The 15,403-nt window shown below is 39.0% G+C and overlaps 1 pseudogene; it reads left to right on the top strand.

The window, feature by feature from the left end:
- Window positions 1-15,006: 15,006 nt before the first annotated feature.
- LOC115526385 lies at window positions 15,007-15,104 on the top strand (annotated as a pseudogene).
- Window positions 15,105-15,403: the final 299 nt, after the last annotated feature.

Consider the following 15,403-nt stretch of genomic DNA (forward strand, 5'->3'; position numbering starts at 1 on the left):
CTCAGGTCATGATCTCACGGTCTGTGAGTTCGAGCCCCGCGTCGGGCTCTGTGCTGACAGCTCAGAACCTGGAGCCTGTTTCAGATTCTGTGTCTCCCTCTCTCTCTGGCCCTCCCTCATTCATGCTCTGTCTCTTTCTGTCTCAAAAATAAATAAACGTTTAAAAAAAAAAATCTCTGCACTCAATGATCATATGTTTAACATTGACCCCTGACTTGTAAGGAAACTTATTGTCATTAGGGACCAGAGATTCCCAACCTGCAGCCTCTTAATTCTTAGGGATTAAACAAGGTAAAGCCATTGAGGCAAATTAAAATATAAAGTTTCTTTGCTTTGGAAAGTATTATATCAACTCAACTAATGTCAGTTGATTACTTAATGCCAAGCAGAATTGAAAACTCTATATATCCTTGATAAATTAACAATGAATATGAACATGTTAACAATGAACTACGAACATGGCAACATAATTACATTGCTAACATAATTTTTAGTAGACAAAATTTCTCAATACATTATGAAAATGAGGGGGTGGGGTTAATGAAAAGAATCCCTAGGGAGTGAAAAGGGTGACAATAATGATGATGAATTAATTCCATTTTCTTCCTTCTTGTACAAGTAAAATGAGGCAGGGAAGGGTGGAGTGGCTTGCTGAGGACCTGACAGCTTTGCAGCAGAATCTGCAGCAAAACGCAGCACTTGTAACATCCAGCCCAGTCCTCTTTCCCAGCCATGTTGCATTTCTCTATGAGTTTAGGCTTTACGTGTCTGGGACCACAGTCACACAGCTACAGAAGGATAGAGCATCCTCATTATCTCAGTATTCATGATCTGAATTCGTGAGGTTTGAAGTTGAGTAGGAGAGTAAGAGTCATCATAACCTAGAAATGTTTACTTATCAAATGACGGCTTATGAAACCCACTCAAATATCCAGCTCCATTAAACATGAGCATTGATTCTCCCCTTCGGGATCAGCTCCTTTGTCAGGTCTCCAGCTGATGACTGCATTTTTATACATATTTGACAATATAGTACAAATATAATGCAAATCAACTACAAAGAGAAATTGCACATCTTGCAAAAGCTATAGAATTTTTTGAGATTAATGAAAGAAGGCCCGTGTGCTTAGTCCGTAGTGCAAGAGAGGGAAAGATGTGGGTGATATTGAAGAAGTAGACAAAGGACAGATTAGGGAGGGTCTTGTGGCTCTCGGTGGTTTTCATTTTCATCAGTACTGGGAATTTTGGGGGGCCTTTAAGCAAGGGAAGTGACAATCGGATTTATGTCTAAAATTTTCATTTTGACACTGGCAAATACTGTAAAATATATGACCTTGCAGTTGTATTCCTGTGATTCCATCCCATGGGTGCATCACCACATGTATGAAATGACACGTGTGTGAGGTTTTTATTGTTGCATTTCTTGTAACAGCCAAAAAAGGACCCAGTTGTGATGTGCAGCAGAGGGGGCCTGGTTTAACAATGATGGGATGGCCTGCCGCTGTGGAAACAGACAAAGAAGGTCTCTATGTACTGATATGGAAAGAGTTGTAGGATGTGTTGATAAGTGAAAGAAAGCAAGATATAGAACGGTATAGAACAATGTCTCTGGTAGGCTACCTTTTGTGTAATAAGTTAGAAGATATTTTTGTATATGTTTGCATTTGCCTAAAAAACCCAAGAAGGATTAAAAAAAAGAAAAGAAAAAGAAAAAGACACCAATGGAAATGATTATCATTAGAGGGTCGGGGTGAGAAATGCAGGAATGGTTACAAGACTTCTCTGGGCATATGGTTTTTTGTAGTATGTCGAATTTGGAACCATGGAAATGTAGTACCTCATAAAAATAAATGTACATTTAAAAATCACTCTGGCTGCTCTGTGGAGAGTGGTTGTAGGGACAGAAGAGTAGGAGCTGGGGGTCCATTTAGAAAGCTACTGATGTAGTTCAGGCAAGGGCTGATGGTGGCTAGACCGGAAGGTAGCCGCGGAGGAGGTGAGAAGCAGTTGGCTTGAGGGTACAGAGCTGATGAATTTGTTGATGGATTGGGTATAGCATGTGAAAGAAGAAAAAAGGAATCAAGGATAATTCCTAGATAGTTGTCTAGAGCAGCTAGAGGAGACAAGATGGAGTTGGGGGAGGGAAGCCAAGGAAGAGCCAGAATCAAGAGTTCTCTTTTGGACGTGTTGAGACCATGTTAAGTGGAAAGGTCCACGACCAAAAAGGAATACCTATTCCTTTTTGGAATGAAGTCAGCAGATTCTTCCAAAGATGAGTTCAGCTCCCCTGAGTTCAAATTAAAAGAGTGAGAGACCCTGACAAAATCAATAAAACCCTCAAACAAATGTCCATCTTCATTTCTGTGCTACACAAATCAAATAGACAGGAAAGCATGTCATTTGTGCTTCTTTGGAATTTTATTGGGAAAAAATACTAGGTTAAAAATTCGGAGTCAATCATCTGATTTGTTCTTGGTTCCTAAAGTCAGCCTGTAGTTACCACGATAGCCTACATTTTGTTGAATATAAAGTAAAAGAAATGTAGTTTCATAATTTTTACTTCTTTATTCAAGATAAAGTTCAAATCAAAGATTTTTCACTATTCCATATGAAATGTAAGCGGCCTTCTCAAAGTGGCCTTTCCAGTGTCCTGAACAAAGTGCAAACAAATGTAATTTGGGAAACAAATACAAACTTTTTCTCTTAGACACTAAGTTCACATCTTTGTTAACAGAATGACTTACTACATAACCTGGACTGATAATGGGGCAGGAGGTAGAGAGTAACGATTTTTCCTACTTTACCTCTTGAGGAGGTAGTAAATATTTTTGGGTAAGAAAAAGAACTGCTTTCTGAAGAATCCTACCTTCAACTATTAATTTGTCTTTTGTGTGTTAGCCCTGAGTAGGACAGACTTTGGGAAATGTTCCAACGTTAATGTAAGTCAGGGTGTTACGAGCTGTGCTTGCTGCAATGCCCAGTGTCTCAGAAAGTTCAGGATGCCAAAATAAATTACCACGTGGCTTAAACAACAAACATTTAGTTCTCACGGTTCTGGAGGTTAAAAGTCTCAGCTCAGGGTGTCAGCAAGGTCAGGTTCTGGTAAGAACTGTCTTCGTGGCTCTGTCTTCACATGGCCATTCCTTGGTACCTACAGGGCAGAGAGAGAGAGAGATACCTTGTATATCTCTCTTCTTTTAAGGGCACTAATCCCATCATGGAGGCTCCACCCTCATGACCTAATCTAACCCTAATTACCTCCCAAATGTCTCAATGTCCCATCTCCAAATGCTGACATGTTGGGGATTATAATTTTAACATATGAATTTGGGGGTAGGAGGGACGGGACACAAACATTCCCTCTCTAGCTCTCAGCCCAGAATCCCCTTCAGTTTGGAAACCCTCATACCTCCAGGTGCCTGAAGTGTTGGCTGCTGATAGCTTACAACTAACTGAGTCCTCCCAGGGACTTGCCAGAAGGAAGCCGCCTCCCTCTCGTTTAGGACCCCTCTCCTTGGTAGGCGAGGGATAGCACACTGAGGAGAGAGTACAAAGAGTCAGTCCTCTTGCCTCAATATGGGACAACTTGGATGAGCCCCCCACCCCCTTCCTGAACTTCCCACGAGGGCCAGTGAGCCTCTGTCTTGCTTCCCTCACCCCCTGACAGGCAATATTCCCCAACAGACTTGCTGCACACAAATCTCAGTCTCAGCTTCTGTTTCCTGGGGGATCCAACCAAAAGCACAAGTAGGTCTCATTAACAACATATTCAAATAATAACAACATATTCACATCATCCAGATTTCTCTACATTTGGTGTAGGTCAAGGCACAGCGTAAAAGGCAAACGTGGTGGAGTATGGCACAAACTATTGGACACTCCCCGGGCTTGCTTTCTGCACTTGGCATATATCATCCCCACATTTGCGGAAGAGGAAAACCTCTCGTAGGTCTGTTTGGCACCACATGTTTTTGTCTACCACAGGGAGTAGTCTCTTGGTGCATTATAACTGATTTCAGAATGCATTACAATGAGAGAGAACCAAGTTTTGATCCCATTATGCTAGAATTTATTTGTGTTTCTTAAAGAAGCATGACAACAGTAAGCCAAATTTCGGTCCTAGTATTCTCGGAAAAAATGAAGAGTAAGTAAGAAAATGAAATAGCCAGTCCGGCAGCTCTCCTGGAGAATTCCCCAGCAGGGGTTATGTGGCTCCATCTAAAAAACAGGACTCAGATGCTGAGCTGATTTATCATACACATAAAAATTCCTAGGTCGTAGATTTTTCTAATTCACTTCTGTCATTTTAATTTATTAAGCCTTCATTCAGTTCTCAAGATCCTTTATGACCATTAGTCAGATTTTTAAAATAGCACTGTGCCGGCAGGATTTCACGAAGAATATTCCAGCTCTCCTTTCCCCTCTTGTCACTCCGCCATAGCTCAGCATTTGGAGAAGTCCAGAGGATTTTTTTCATGGTACCAAAGTAGCCTCATTTACATTCAGAGATTTAGTCACAAAGAGAATTTGTCTTCAGGATTCTCTTTTATTTTTTAATGGTAATTTCTCCATTTATTCCCCCCTCAATGTTTGAATTTTGTCATTCTGTATTAAACATCTTGTTATTATGGGGGTGCCTCAGTGGCTCATTCGGTTGGGTGACCGAGTTTGGCTCAGGTCATGGTCTCGTGGTCCATGGGCTTGAGCCCCATGTCAGGCTCTGTGCTAATAGCTCAGAGCCTGGAGCCTCCTTGGGATTCTGTGTCTCCTTCTCTCTCTACCCCTCCCCTGCTTACACTCTGTCTCTCTCTCTCAAAAATAAGTAAACATTAAATTTTTTAAAAATCTTTTTATTATGTAATTATAGAAAAATGAAAAGTGGGATAAATGAAAAAGAAAAATTATCCATAATCTGGCCAGCAGAATAAACCTTGGTAGTTGATTGACATCCAGACCTTTGCCAAAATAGTACATATAGATAGCATTTACAATTTTTACAAGATACATTCATGCCATTTTATAATTTAGCTTACTGATGTATAATAGTGTCCATATCAATAAATAAACCTTTAAAATATTATTTAATAGATGCATAATATTTTATATTATGGAATATATCATAAATATAACCTTACTATTAAACATTTACATTGTTTCCTTTTTTTAACTTTTATAAATAGCGTATCAATGGACTTGCTTGTAAATAAATCCTTGTACTAATAACTGGTTATTTCTCCAGGGCAAATACTTAGAAGTGGGATTTCTGGATCAAGGAGTGGGCACATTTTTAAGATTTTTAAAAACACTTATTGCAAAAATGTTTTAATTTATATTCCCACAAAGAATGGTTGAAAATGTCCTTTCCCTACACCTTTGTCACCCTGAATATCATTCTTTTTCATCTTTCTTAATCTCATAATCTCTTGTTTTTAGTTGCATTTCTTAGATTTCTAGTGAGACTGAATTTTAAAAAAGTGTTTATTGGCCATATAGTTGCTTCTTTTGTGAACTACCTGTTCATGTCCTCTGAATGTAAAATACTGAATTCTATTATTTCCTCTTACTGAATTTTAAGAGCCTATCTATACACGAGCAGACATTTCTCCAGAGAAAACATAAAGATGGCCAACCGACACATGAAAAGAAGCTCAACGTCACTGATCATCAGGGAAATGCAAATCAAAACCACAATGAGACATCATCTCATACCTGTTAGAATGACTAAAATCAAAAACACAAGAAACAAGTGTTGACAAGGAAATGGAGAAAAGGGAACCCTTGTGTACTGTTGGTGGCAATGCAAACTGGTGCAGCCATTGTGGAAAACAGTATAGAGGTTCCTCAAAAAGTTAAAAATAGAATTACCATGTTATCCAGTGCCACTACTGGGTATTTTCCCAAAGAATACAAAAACACTAATGCTAAAAGATATATGCAGCTCTCTATTTGTTGCAGCCTTATTGGCAATAGCCAAAATATGGAAACATATATATACATATAGATGTATATATAACACATATATTTTAAATATATCAAGGAATATATATACGTGTATATACATAACGCACATATAATGTATATATATCACACATACACATTATATATATATATACAATATATATACAATACAATGTGTGTGTGTGTATATATATATATATATATATATCTTTAACCTACCAAATTTGATTACATATATATGTAATCATATATATATATGTAATTTATATATATATATATCTTTAACCTACCAAATTTGATTACAGCAATGAGGTAGGAATCTCTCTTTTTTCCTATTGTTTAGGCAATTGTACCAACATTTATGAAATAATACATCCTTTCCTCTGATTGAAGTGCTATTATTAATTATATTAATATATAATTGTATTAATATATGATAAATTTTTTAATTTAAATCTGCTTCTAGACTTTTTATTCTGACTGCGTGTTCTGTCTGTAAGTCCCATGCCTGTACTGTACTTTTAATCAGTATCATTTTATAATGTATTTTGACATCTGATATGACCCTTATCTCCTTGTGTTTTTTAAAGACCATGTCATCTTTAATGTTTAACTACTCTTCTTTTTTAAAATGTCCATTATTCTCACATATATATTTTTCTATATATATTTTTTAACTTTATTTTCTACAGCAGTTCTAGGTTCACAGCAAAATTAAGAGGAAGGTGCAGAGATTTCCTATATATTCCCTGCTCCCACACATGCACAGCCCCCCTGCCCCCAGTATCAGCCTCCCCCACTGGTTGTACATTGGTTACAGTTGAGGAACCTACACTGACATATTTCTTTCATATATTTTTATACTATATTCAATATAATATATTCCTTCATATGTTTTTTATGCTTATTTTGTCACATTTCCTCTTCCTCTCCCCACCCCCCCCGCCACCCCAAATCCTTTTGGAGTTTCCATTGGGAAACCAAATTTATATGTGAGTTCAGGAAGAAATTACTTTTTACAATATTAAAATATCCAAAAACAGAGTTAATCCTTGCATTTATTTAGGTCTTTGATTATGACCCTCGATCAGGATTTGTAGATTCTTCTCTTAGCCTAGCGTATTTCATGTTAAGTTCATTCTTAATGTTGTTATTGTTAAAGAGGCTATTTTTCATTATATTCTTTGACTTTAACCCAGCCTATTGACTCATTTTAAATTACAGCTTTATTGCCATATTATTCAAATACTCTAAAATTCATCCTTTTAATGTGTACACTCCAGGGCATTTTAGAATATTCACTGGGTTTTGCAAGTATTACCACTGTCCACTTTAGAATATGTTTGTCACCCCAAAAAGAAATCCATGCCTATCAGCAGTCACTCCCCTTTTCCCCTCCCTTGCCCTTCTGTGTCTCTTCATTAGCTGTTTCTAATCTATTTTTTATAATAAAACTGTAATCATAAGTATAGTTTCCTGAGTTCTGTGAGTCATTCCAGTGAACTATCAAATCTAAGGGAGTCATGGAAACACCTGAGTAATAATAGCTAATTAAGCAGAAGTGTAGATGACCTGGAACCTCCGAGGTGCAGGTAAAGTCATACAGGCAGTCTTGTGAGGCTTGTGCCCTTTACCCTATGGGGTCTGCACTCACTCTGGGTGGTTAGTGCCCGCCTTCAATTGCAGTACATCCAATTGTGGCAGAAGCACAACAGACTTCTTTTTGTGTGCTTTTTGACCAATTGTGTGTTGGCTTTGGAGAAAAGTCTACTTAAGTCTGTTGGCCATTTTTAAATTGGGTTGTTTATCTTTTTATTATTGAGTTACTAGAGTTCTTTATATATTCCGAATATCAGATATATGAGATAAATCAGATATATAATTGGTGAATATTTTTTTTCCATTCTGTTTGTCATTTTTTCCCATTCGTGGTGGTATCCTCTGAAGCAACAAAGTTTTAAAGTTTGACGAAGTCCCATTTATCTATTTCTTATTTTGTCATTTGTGCTTTGGGTATTACATCTTAGAAACCATTCATTACCTAACCCAAGATCACAGAGATTTACTCCTACATTTTCTTCTAAGAGTTTTATAGTTTTAGCTGTTGTTTTCAGATCTATGATCCATTTTCAGTTAATTTTGTGTATGGTGTGAGGTAGGGGTCCAACTTCATTATTTTGTCGATGGATATTCAGTTGTCCCAGCACCTAGCTTATTGACTTTTAAATGTTTTGTAACCAGTCACCTGACATTACTTCTAATAGATTTAATGCATTCTTCTATTTTTTTCAAGTAGATAATATTATGTATAAATGATAAATTTGCCTTCTCTTTGACAATATTATGTACTTCTTATTTTGTCTTCTCAGATATTACAAAAATAGTGGTGATCCTCTTACGTGGATCCTGAGAAACTTAACAGAAGACCATTGGGGAGGGGAAGAGAAAAAAAAGAGAGGGAGGGAGCCAAACCATAAGAGACTCTTAAAAACTGAGAATAAACTGAGGGTTGATGGGGGGGTGGGAGGGAGGGGAAAGTGGGTGATGGGCCTTGAGGAGGACACCTGTTGGGATGAGCACTGGGTGTTGTGTGGAAACCAATTTGACAATACATTTCATATTAAAAAAAAATAGTGGTGATCACATCGTCTTTGTATTATTCTTCTCATTAATAGGAGTGTTTCTAGAATTTTGCCACCACTAAGTATGATACTTTGTCCTTATTCAGTAACAAATGCCTTTCAGTATCTGCTGCTATATCTGTATTTTGCTGCTACTGATATAAACTGAGGAAACATGGCCCTGTAAAACTTTTTTAAAATTATGTTTAAGAATATATTGTTATAATTTCTACTTGCACATGGTTTAATATTTACTGGAGGGGAGTGCCTTTAACAGTCATTTTTGTGGAATATTTTCCTACAGTATTTATCCAGAGCAATTTATTTTCCATTAAAAAATAAGGCCTTCTTCATAAATGAAAATATGGTGTTTTTGACTCTATGTGGAAGAGAATGAATGTCTTTTAAATACTGTAGTTTTATTTTAAAAGTAAATCAGTTCATGAATTCGAATGGATAATTCACAAACACTGTTCAGATTTCAAAAGGTACAAAGTAGTACATACTGTAGAATAAAATCCCTTTTTCATTCTTATCCTCTGGCCAGCATGTTCTTTTCCCTGCAAGCAATTCTATTAGAGAGGAGGAAGCAGGATTTTTTTTTATAAAAGAAATACACACACACACACACACACACACACACACACACACACACACAAAATATATGGAATAAATACAAAATATATCAAATGTTTACATGAGAAAAACAATATGCTGAGCAGTCCTAAGGAGTCAGATGGGAGGCAAAGACTTGATGAAGAGTGTGGTCACCAAAAGAGAGAGAAGAAGCTGAGAAAACCGTTTGGTGTTTTTCCGATATTGTCAGTTAACAGTTTATTTAAACTCCAAGTTCCTTTTCTCACCAAGTTACAGCAAGAGATAAATCTGGAATCCCTGCCACATTAACTGCATTAGATATAAATGTCTTCCACCTCAGCTTCCCCGACCTCTGATGGCAAATAAGATAGGAACCACACATTCCTGAGATGCAACCAATCAAGGGTACAAAATGACAAACCAAATTTCTGTACCGAAATGTACTAAGCTTCTTCAGTTAGATGAGAGAAGCTTAAATAAATCGAAATCATGGTACAAAAATAACTTAAAAGCCTTTCCCCAAATAAATTTGTATTGTGTCGTAAACAACCGAACAGTCATTGGACCCGGGGTGTGTGAAGAGGGCGAGCCGGCTGTTTGGTGCGGGCAGGCACCTTGAACCCAGCGGCTGTAATGCAGCCCCAGGATTGATCAAGCTGTGGCCAGCAGAGGGGTTGGGGGAGGAAAAGTGGAGCGTACGAGGTGGGGGGATGGGAGGCATTAGGGGAGGGGGAGGAGCTGATGCAAGCAAACCAAACTCACAAAAGGCTGATTTATAAACAGAAATGCCATTTGTTCATTAACCAGCACAAGGCAACCAGAGGAGTGCTTTATACGTTCTGCAGAAAAACCCAACATGCTGTTCATTGTGCAAAAGAGTATAGTCACTGCTGGGGACCAGGACACTCCCGCCCGCAAATGCGATTCTCTATCCCCTTGCACAGTGTTGGGTGAACCCTCATATATACTATCCTTTGGTCTCTACTTTTTTTTAATTTTTGTCTTTTCATTCCAGTCACATCATTCCTTCAGATAGACCACAGTAAAATCAAGGGGATGGAATTACTCCACAGCGTTACTAGACTGAGTCTCCTGTGGTCTCTCCTCTCTCCTCAATCCTTGGAATGGGCATTTCTGTGGATGGCTGGAAGATAATAGTAACATAATGTGGCGGTCGCCTGCACAGGTTTTTGAGCCCCCTAGCCTCAATTCCACTCCAGGCTGGCCATTTGCCAGCCTTGTGATCTCTCATGGTTATTTCACTTCTCTCCTCCTGGGAAAATGGAAATAACAATACCTGGTTCAGCAAGTCATGGAGAAGGTTAAGTGAGCTAATTCATTTTGAACCCCAGACATGGTGCCTAGCATATGCAGAACACTCAAAAACTGTTAGCCGTTGGTATTGAGGCTACTCCTCTCTACCCCTGTTGATTTGTAGCTGTTTCTGCTCACAGAGAATAAGCTATTTTTAACTCTTTGCCCAGATTAAGGAAAAACAAAAAAAGTCCAATGAGAACAATTTGATTCAGTGAAAATTCTTAAATGCCTTCAGTGTTTCAAAGAAATGCAATTTCTTTGTGTTGCTTTCAGATTTGAATATAGTACAGCCCCAAATACATGGAGAATAGGGGAATAAATAAGTAAAATTTTTAAGGGAGGAATAAATTCATACAAAAAGAGGAAACATCATGTAAAAATGCAATTTGTCATAAACAAGTATTTATGAGTACCCGGTATGTATCCTGTTCTTTCTGCTTCTATCCTTGCCTTTTGTAACTCTATTTGCAACACCGCAACCAAATCATTTTTCAGAGACTAAGTTAGATCATGTCATTTCTCTGTTCAGAATCCTCCAATGGCTTCCCACCTCATTTGAAAGGCCAAAGCGTTCACACTGCCCTGTAAGACCTTATGTAATCTGTTCACCCCCACTTCGCACCCTGTCTCTCCGACTTAACCTCCTCTCCCTTACTTACTCAGTGGACTCTTTGCTGCTCCTTAACTATGCCAGGTACTCCTGCCTCAGGGCCTTTGCACTTGTGGTTTCCTCCACCTGGAATCCTCTTCTTCAAAGTCACATCTCCTTTAAGACCTTCCTCAAATGCCACCTTCCCTGACCCTCCTGTTTAATACTGTAACTTCTCCCCCATTCCCACCACTGTGTAGTCTCCTTTCCTGCCCTGATTTCTCTATGGCATTTCTCTACTTACCGCTTTATTTTGTTTATAATCTATCTTCCCCTCTCCCCGTACCCCGCCCCCCGCCAGTGTAAGAGCCACATCAGGGGTTTTGTGTGTTTTCTTTATTGCTGTATCCTAATCCTCAGCATGGTGATGGCACTCTCCGTGGGGTGAATGAATGATTTCATGAATGGTGCTAGGGGCTTTTACGTATGTCATCTCACTTACATATTTCGGCAAAGATCTGATTTTCATAATAATACATCACTAGATAGTAGCTGTTATTATAATTACATATTTTTATATTCAACAATCGCTGTTTCCTGAAATTAAAACTGGACTGAAAGCATCTTGAAGTTCTTGAAGCCAGAATTTGAGAAACACTGTTTATTTTAACGTGTGGATGTCCTTTAAAGGCATCTTACATAATAAGATGGAGATTCAGAGGAAGAAGTTGTTTTTAACTTCTCTACTCAATATGAACGACATCCTGCTTCTAAATTAAAAGAAATTAAGAATTTTCATGTAAAATTTAAGTTGACCTTTCCTAATTTAGCCTGAATTCCCCGACCCCAAAAAATGATTTTTAAATTTGTCCGAATGGTGCACAACAGCAGAAGTGTGGGCCCGGCTGTCCCTGCTGCTGCCTTGTGGGAGACAGGGCCCTGCCTACTGAATTTCTGGTGTCCGTTACAGTGATGACAGGAAAGAAATGTTTGTAAGAACAAATGTTTGCTTCCAGGCTGCAGCCTAATTTAATAGTGTACTTGAAAAAAGAAAAGCGGATGATTCATTCCAAAACCCCTGGGGAGGGAGGGGTGATTGTAAACCATTTGGAAAAGGGGTGAGAAGGCCTAACGTGAAACTAATGCAGCAAATCTTCAACAACAACCGAAAAAGTCTGGCCTGAACGCGAGGGAATGCTGGGTGTTTTTTCGCAGAATGGTTTCAGCTGGGGGAAGCCTTGTTAGGTTCAAAAGCCTTTTCCCTCTGCTCTGATCTGGGGAGTGGGTGGGAGGTTATAACCAGATTGATTTTTGATAGTTTCAGATAATACTTTGTATTTGGATGAAAGATTACCCTGGAGGTTTTCATACTTGTGGTTTTTCTTAAAGCATTAGATGTGATTGTAATTTTTTTTAGGGGCCACAGCCCTAGGGAAATTTTTATGGAAGAAGGAAGAGACTTTTTTTTTTTTTTAAACAGAAACTAAGATTTAAGGCACATCAGCCATCTAAGTAGGTGGAGTAGACAGCTCTGGGCAAGACCCGAAAACCCCTCCCACCACTTGCTTGTTGATGCCTGAAACGTTGAAAATCAGGAATTCATTTTCTTGGATTAAGATTTCGTCTACTAAAATACCAACAGCCCCACTCAGGATCACATGTTCAACTCTCTGGGCCATTTTCATTCCAATGGTAATGGCCTCACTGACTCCAGATCTAACAGGTTTTCCCAACTCAGTGGGGAGACAGCGAGTGGATCCTTGGCTCTTTGGAGATGAGCCTTACAGGTGTGACGGGGGAGGGAGAGGAGACACCCTTGGAGGAGCGCACCGAAGGTCACCAGAAGGCAAGGAAGCACAGGCAAGAGGATATGAAACCTTTTATGTCAGTAAGACCATTTTCGCTCATTCTTACCCAAGTTTCCCTTCCCTGTGTACTGGCGGAGCATACGGTTGATACGGTAACATAGTCCAAAGAAAGCCGCACACCCGTGTCTCAGGTAACCCTAAACCACAGTTGGGATTATCCGAGCAGCTAATCCCTCAACATTAGCCAAACCACTTGCTTACTTTGACCAATATCTTTTGTTTTCCCTTAACAACCAGAGACGTGCAATGTCTTTACCATTTTAAAATGTATTCTATAAAATGCTTCTGACGTGGGGGAATTAATCTTTCTCCTCCACAGATTTATGAAGGAGTAAATTTGCTGCTGCTGCTGTGTAGAAATGACTCTAGTCCCGAAGTGGCCTGTCAGACTCCATGGGGTTCCATGGTTACCTCAGTGAGATAACAGTGACTTTTTTTTTTTTTTCATTTCTCACCATTTAACTTAGATACTTCCTTTTATGTAACCTGCAAGAACAATTTGGTACCCAGGAAGGGTAAGAAGGAGATTTTATAAAGTTTGGTTTATTATGCCATTTTAAAATAATTTGCAGTAGAGGACACGTCTTTCTTCTTAAAGCTATGTCACAGCTGTTCAAAACAAAACAAAACAAAACAAAACAACCCTCCTCTTGTAAAAATTGCCAGGCTTTTTCATCATCTTCAATTTCTTTACCACAAATTATGAACACATTATGTAGCAGACACTGGGCTAGGCACTAAGGCCCCAGAGCTGTGATCCATCATCCTGACCTCAGATTGCTCAGTCGAGTCAGTGGGAGGAGACAGACAAATTGCCACCTGCTGAGAACATGACAGAAGTTTGCACAGGGCTGCGAAAGGAGCCCCACCCATTCGGGGGGCGGCAGGAAAGCTTTTCAGTGGAACTGTAGTATCTGAGCTGAGAGTTGTAAGGATGTGAATAATGTAGGAATTAATCAGAGGAAGAAGTGTGTGTGTGTGTGTGTGTGTATTGTGGGGGGGTAGGGGGTGGGGAGGGATGGTATTCCAGGCAGAGGAACAGCACATGCAAAGCAACAGTAGAGAGAGAACAGTACCGCCCTGTCTATCTTCACCTCTGTAGGACAGGGCCCAATTCTTAACTCATCACAGGATCTCTGGAGCCTGTCAGACCTGTCATAAGTATTCATAAAAATCTGTTGAACTTCAGTGAATTGAACTGCAAACATTTATTGCTGTTTTCTAGATGTTGGCGATAGGGTAGTGGCTAAAAGAGAAGTTTCTCTTCTCGTGGTGCATTTGTTCTAGGGAGGCATTAGCAGGAGTCAGTATTTGCTAAGAACTTCCTACCTGCCAGGCACTGTCCAAAAGATTTATGTATTCATTTGTTCAATCTTGAAAACAAGACTGTAGTAGGTATTATACTGTTATCGCAATGTGTTACCGTTGAGGACTCAGAGAGGTTAAGAAACTTACCGAAGCCTACCCAGCTTGTGAGTGGCAGAGCTGAAATTCAAAGTTGGGAAGTCTTGGTTTCCAGAGTCAGCCTCAACCTCTACAGTTAGGCCTTCAAAAATTTCAAAGTACCTCTCAGTCTTATTTTTAGAAAATAAGATAAAAAAGAAATTCTAAATGTCCATTCTCCCTCGATCCTTTTTCTCTTTGGCAACCTGAGACTCAATTACTTGGCATAAACACACGAGAAAAATAGACATTTTGAAAAGCAAGAGTAGGGTTAAAATGAAAGATAATATGGTCTTGCAAAAGGTAAAGAGGGGATAATGATCATATCAGATATCAAAATGCAGTTAAAATTATGCTGATTAAAAATAGAGGCATGGTGACTATGGTTAATGGTACTGTATTGTATATGTGAAAGTTGCTGAGAGAGTAGATCTTGAAAGCTCTATCACAAGAAAAAAAAACCCTGTAACTCTGTGTAGTAACGGATGTTAACTAGACTTATTGTGGTGAGCATTTCATAATATATACAAACATCAAGTCATTACATTGTATATCTGAAACTGATACTGTAGTGTTGTACATCAGTTATATCTCAAGAAAAAGAGGAAGAAAAAATATAGCACGTATTCTAAAATTGGAGTGATACAGAGAAGATTAGCATGGTCTCTGCACAAGGATGATATGCAAATTCATGAAGCTTTCTACATTAAAAAAAATGCGTGTATATATATAAGCAACACCCAGGCGTCTCTCATTCTTATCTATTGACCTCCATTCTTTTTTTCTTTAACGTTTATGTATTTTTGAGAGAGAGACAGAGTGTGAATGGGGGAGGGGCAGAGAGAGAGGGAGACACAGAATCTGAAGCAGGCTCCGGGCTCTGAGCCATCAGCACAGAGCCCTCCGCAGGGATGGAACTCATAAGCTGTGAGATCATGACCTGAGCTGAAGTCAGACGCTTAACCGACTGAGCCACCCAGGTGCTTCACATCCGCCTCCATTCATGAAGG

This window comes from Lynx canadensis, chromosome A1 (assembly GCF_007474595.2).
Source record: "Lynx canadensis isolate LIC74 chromosome A1, mLynCan4.pri.v2, whole genome shotgun sequence".
NCBI lineage: Eukaryota > Metazoa > Chordata > Mammalia > Carnivora > Felidae > Lynx > Lynx canadensis.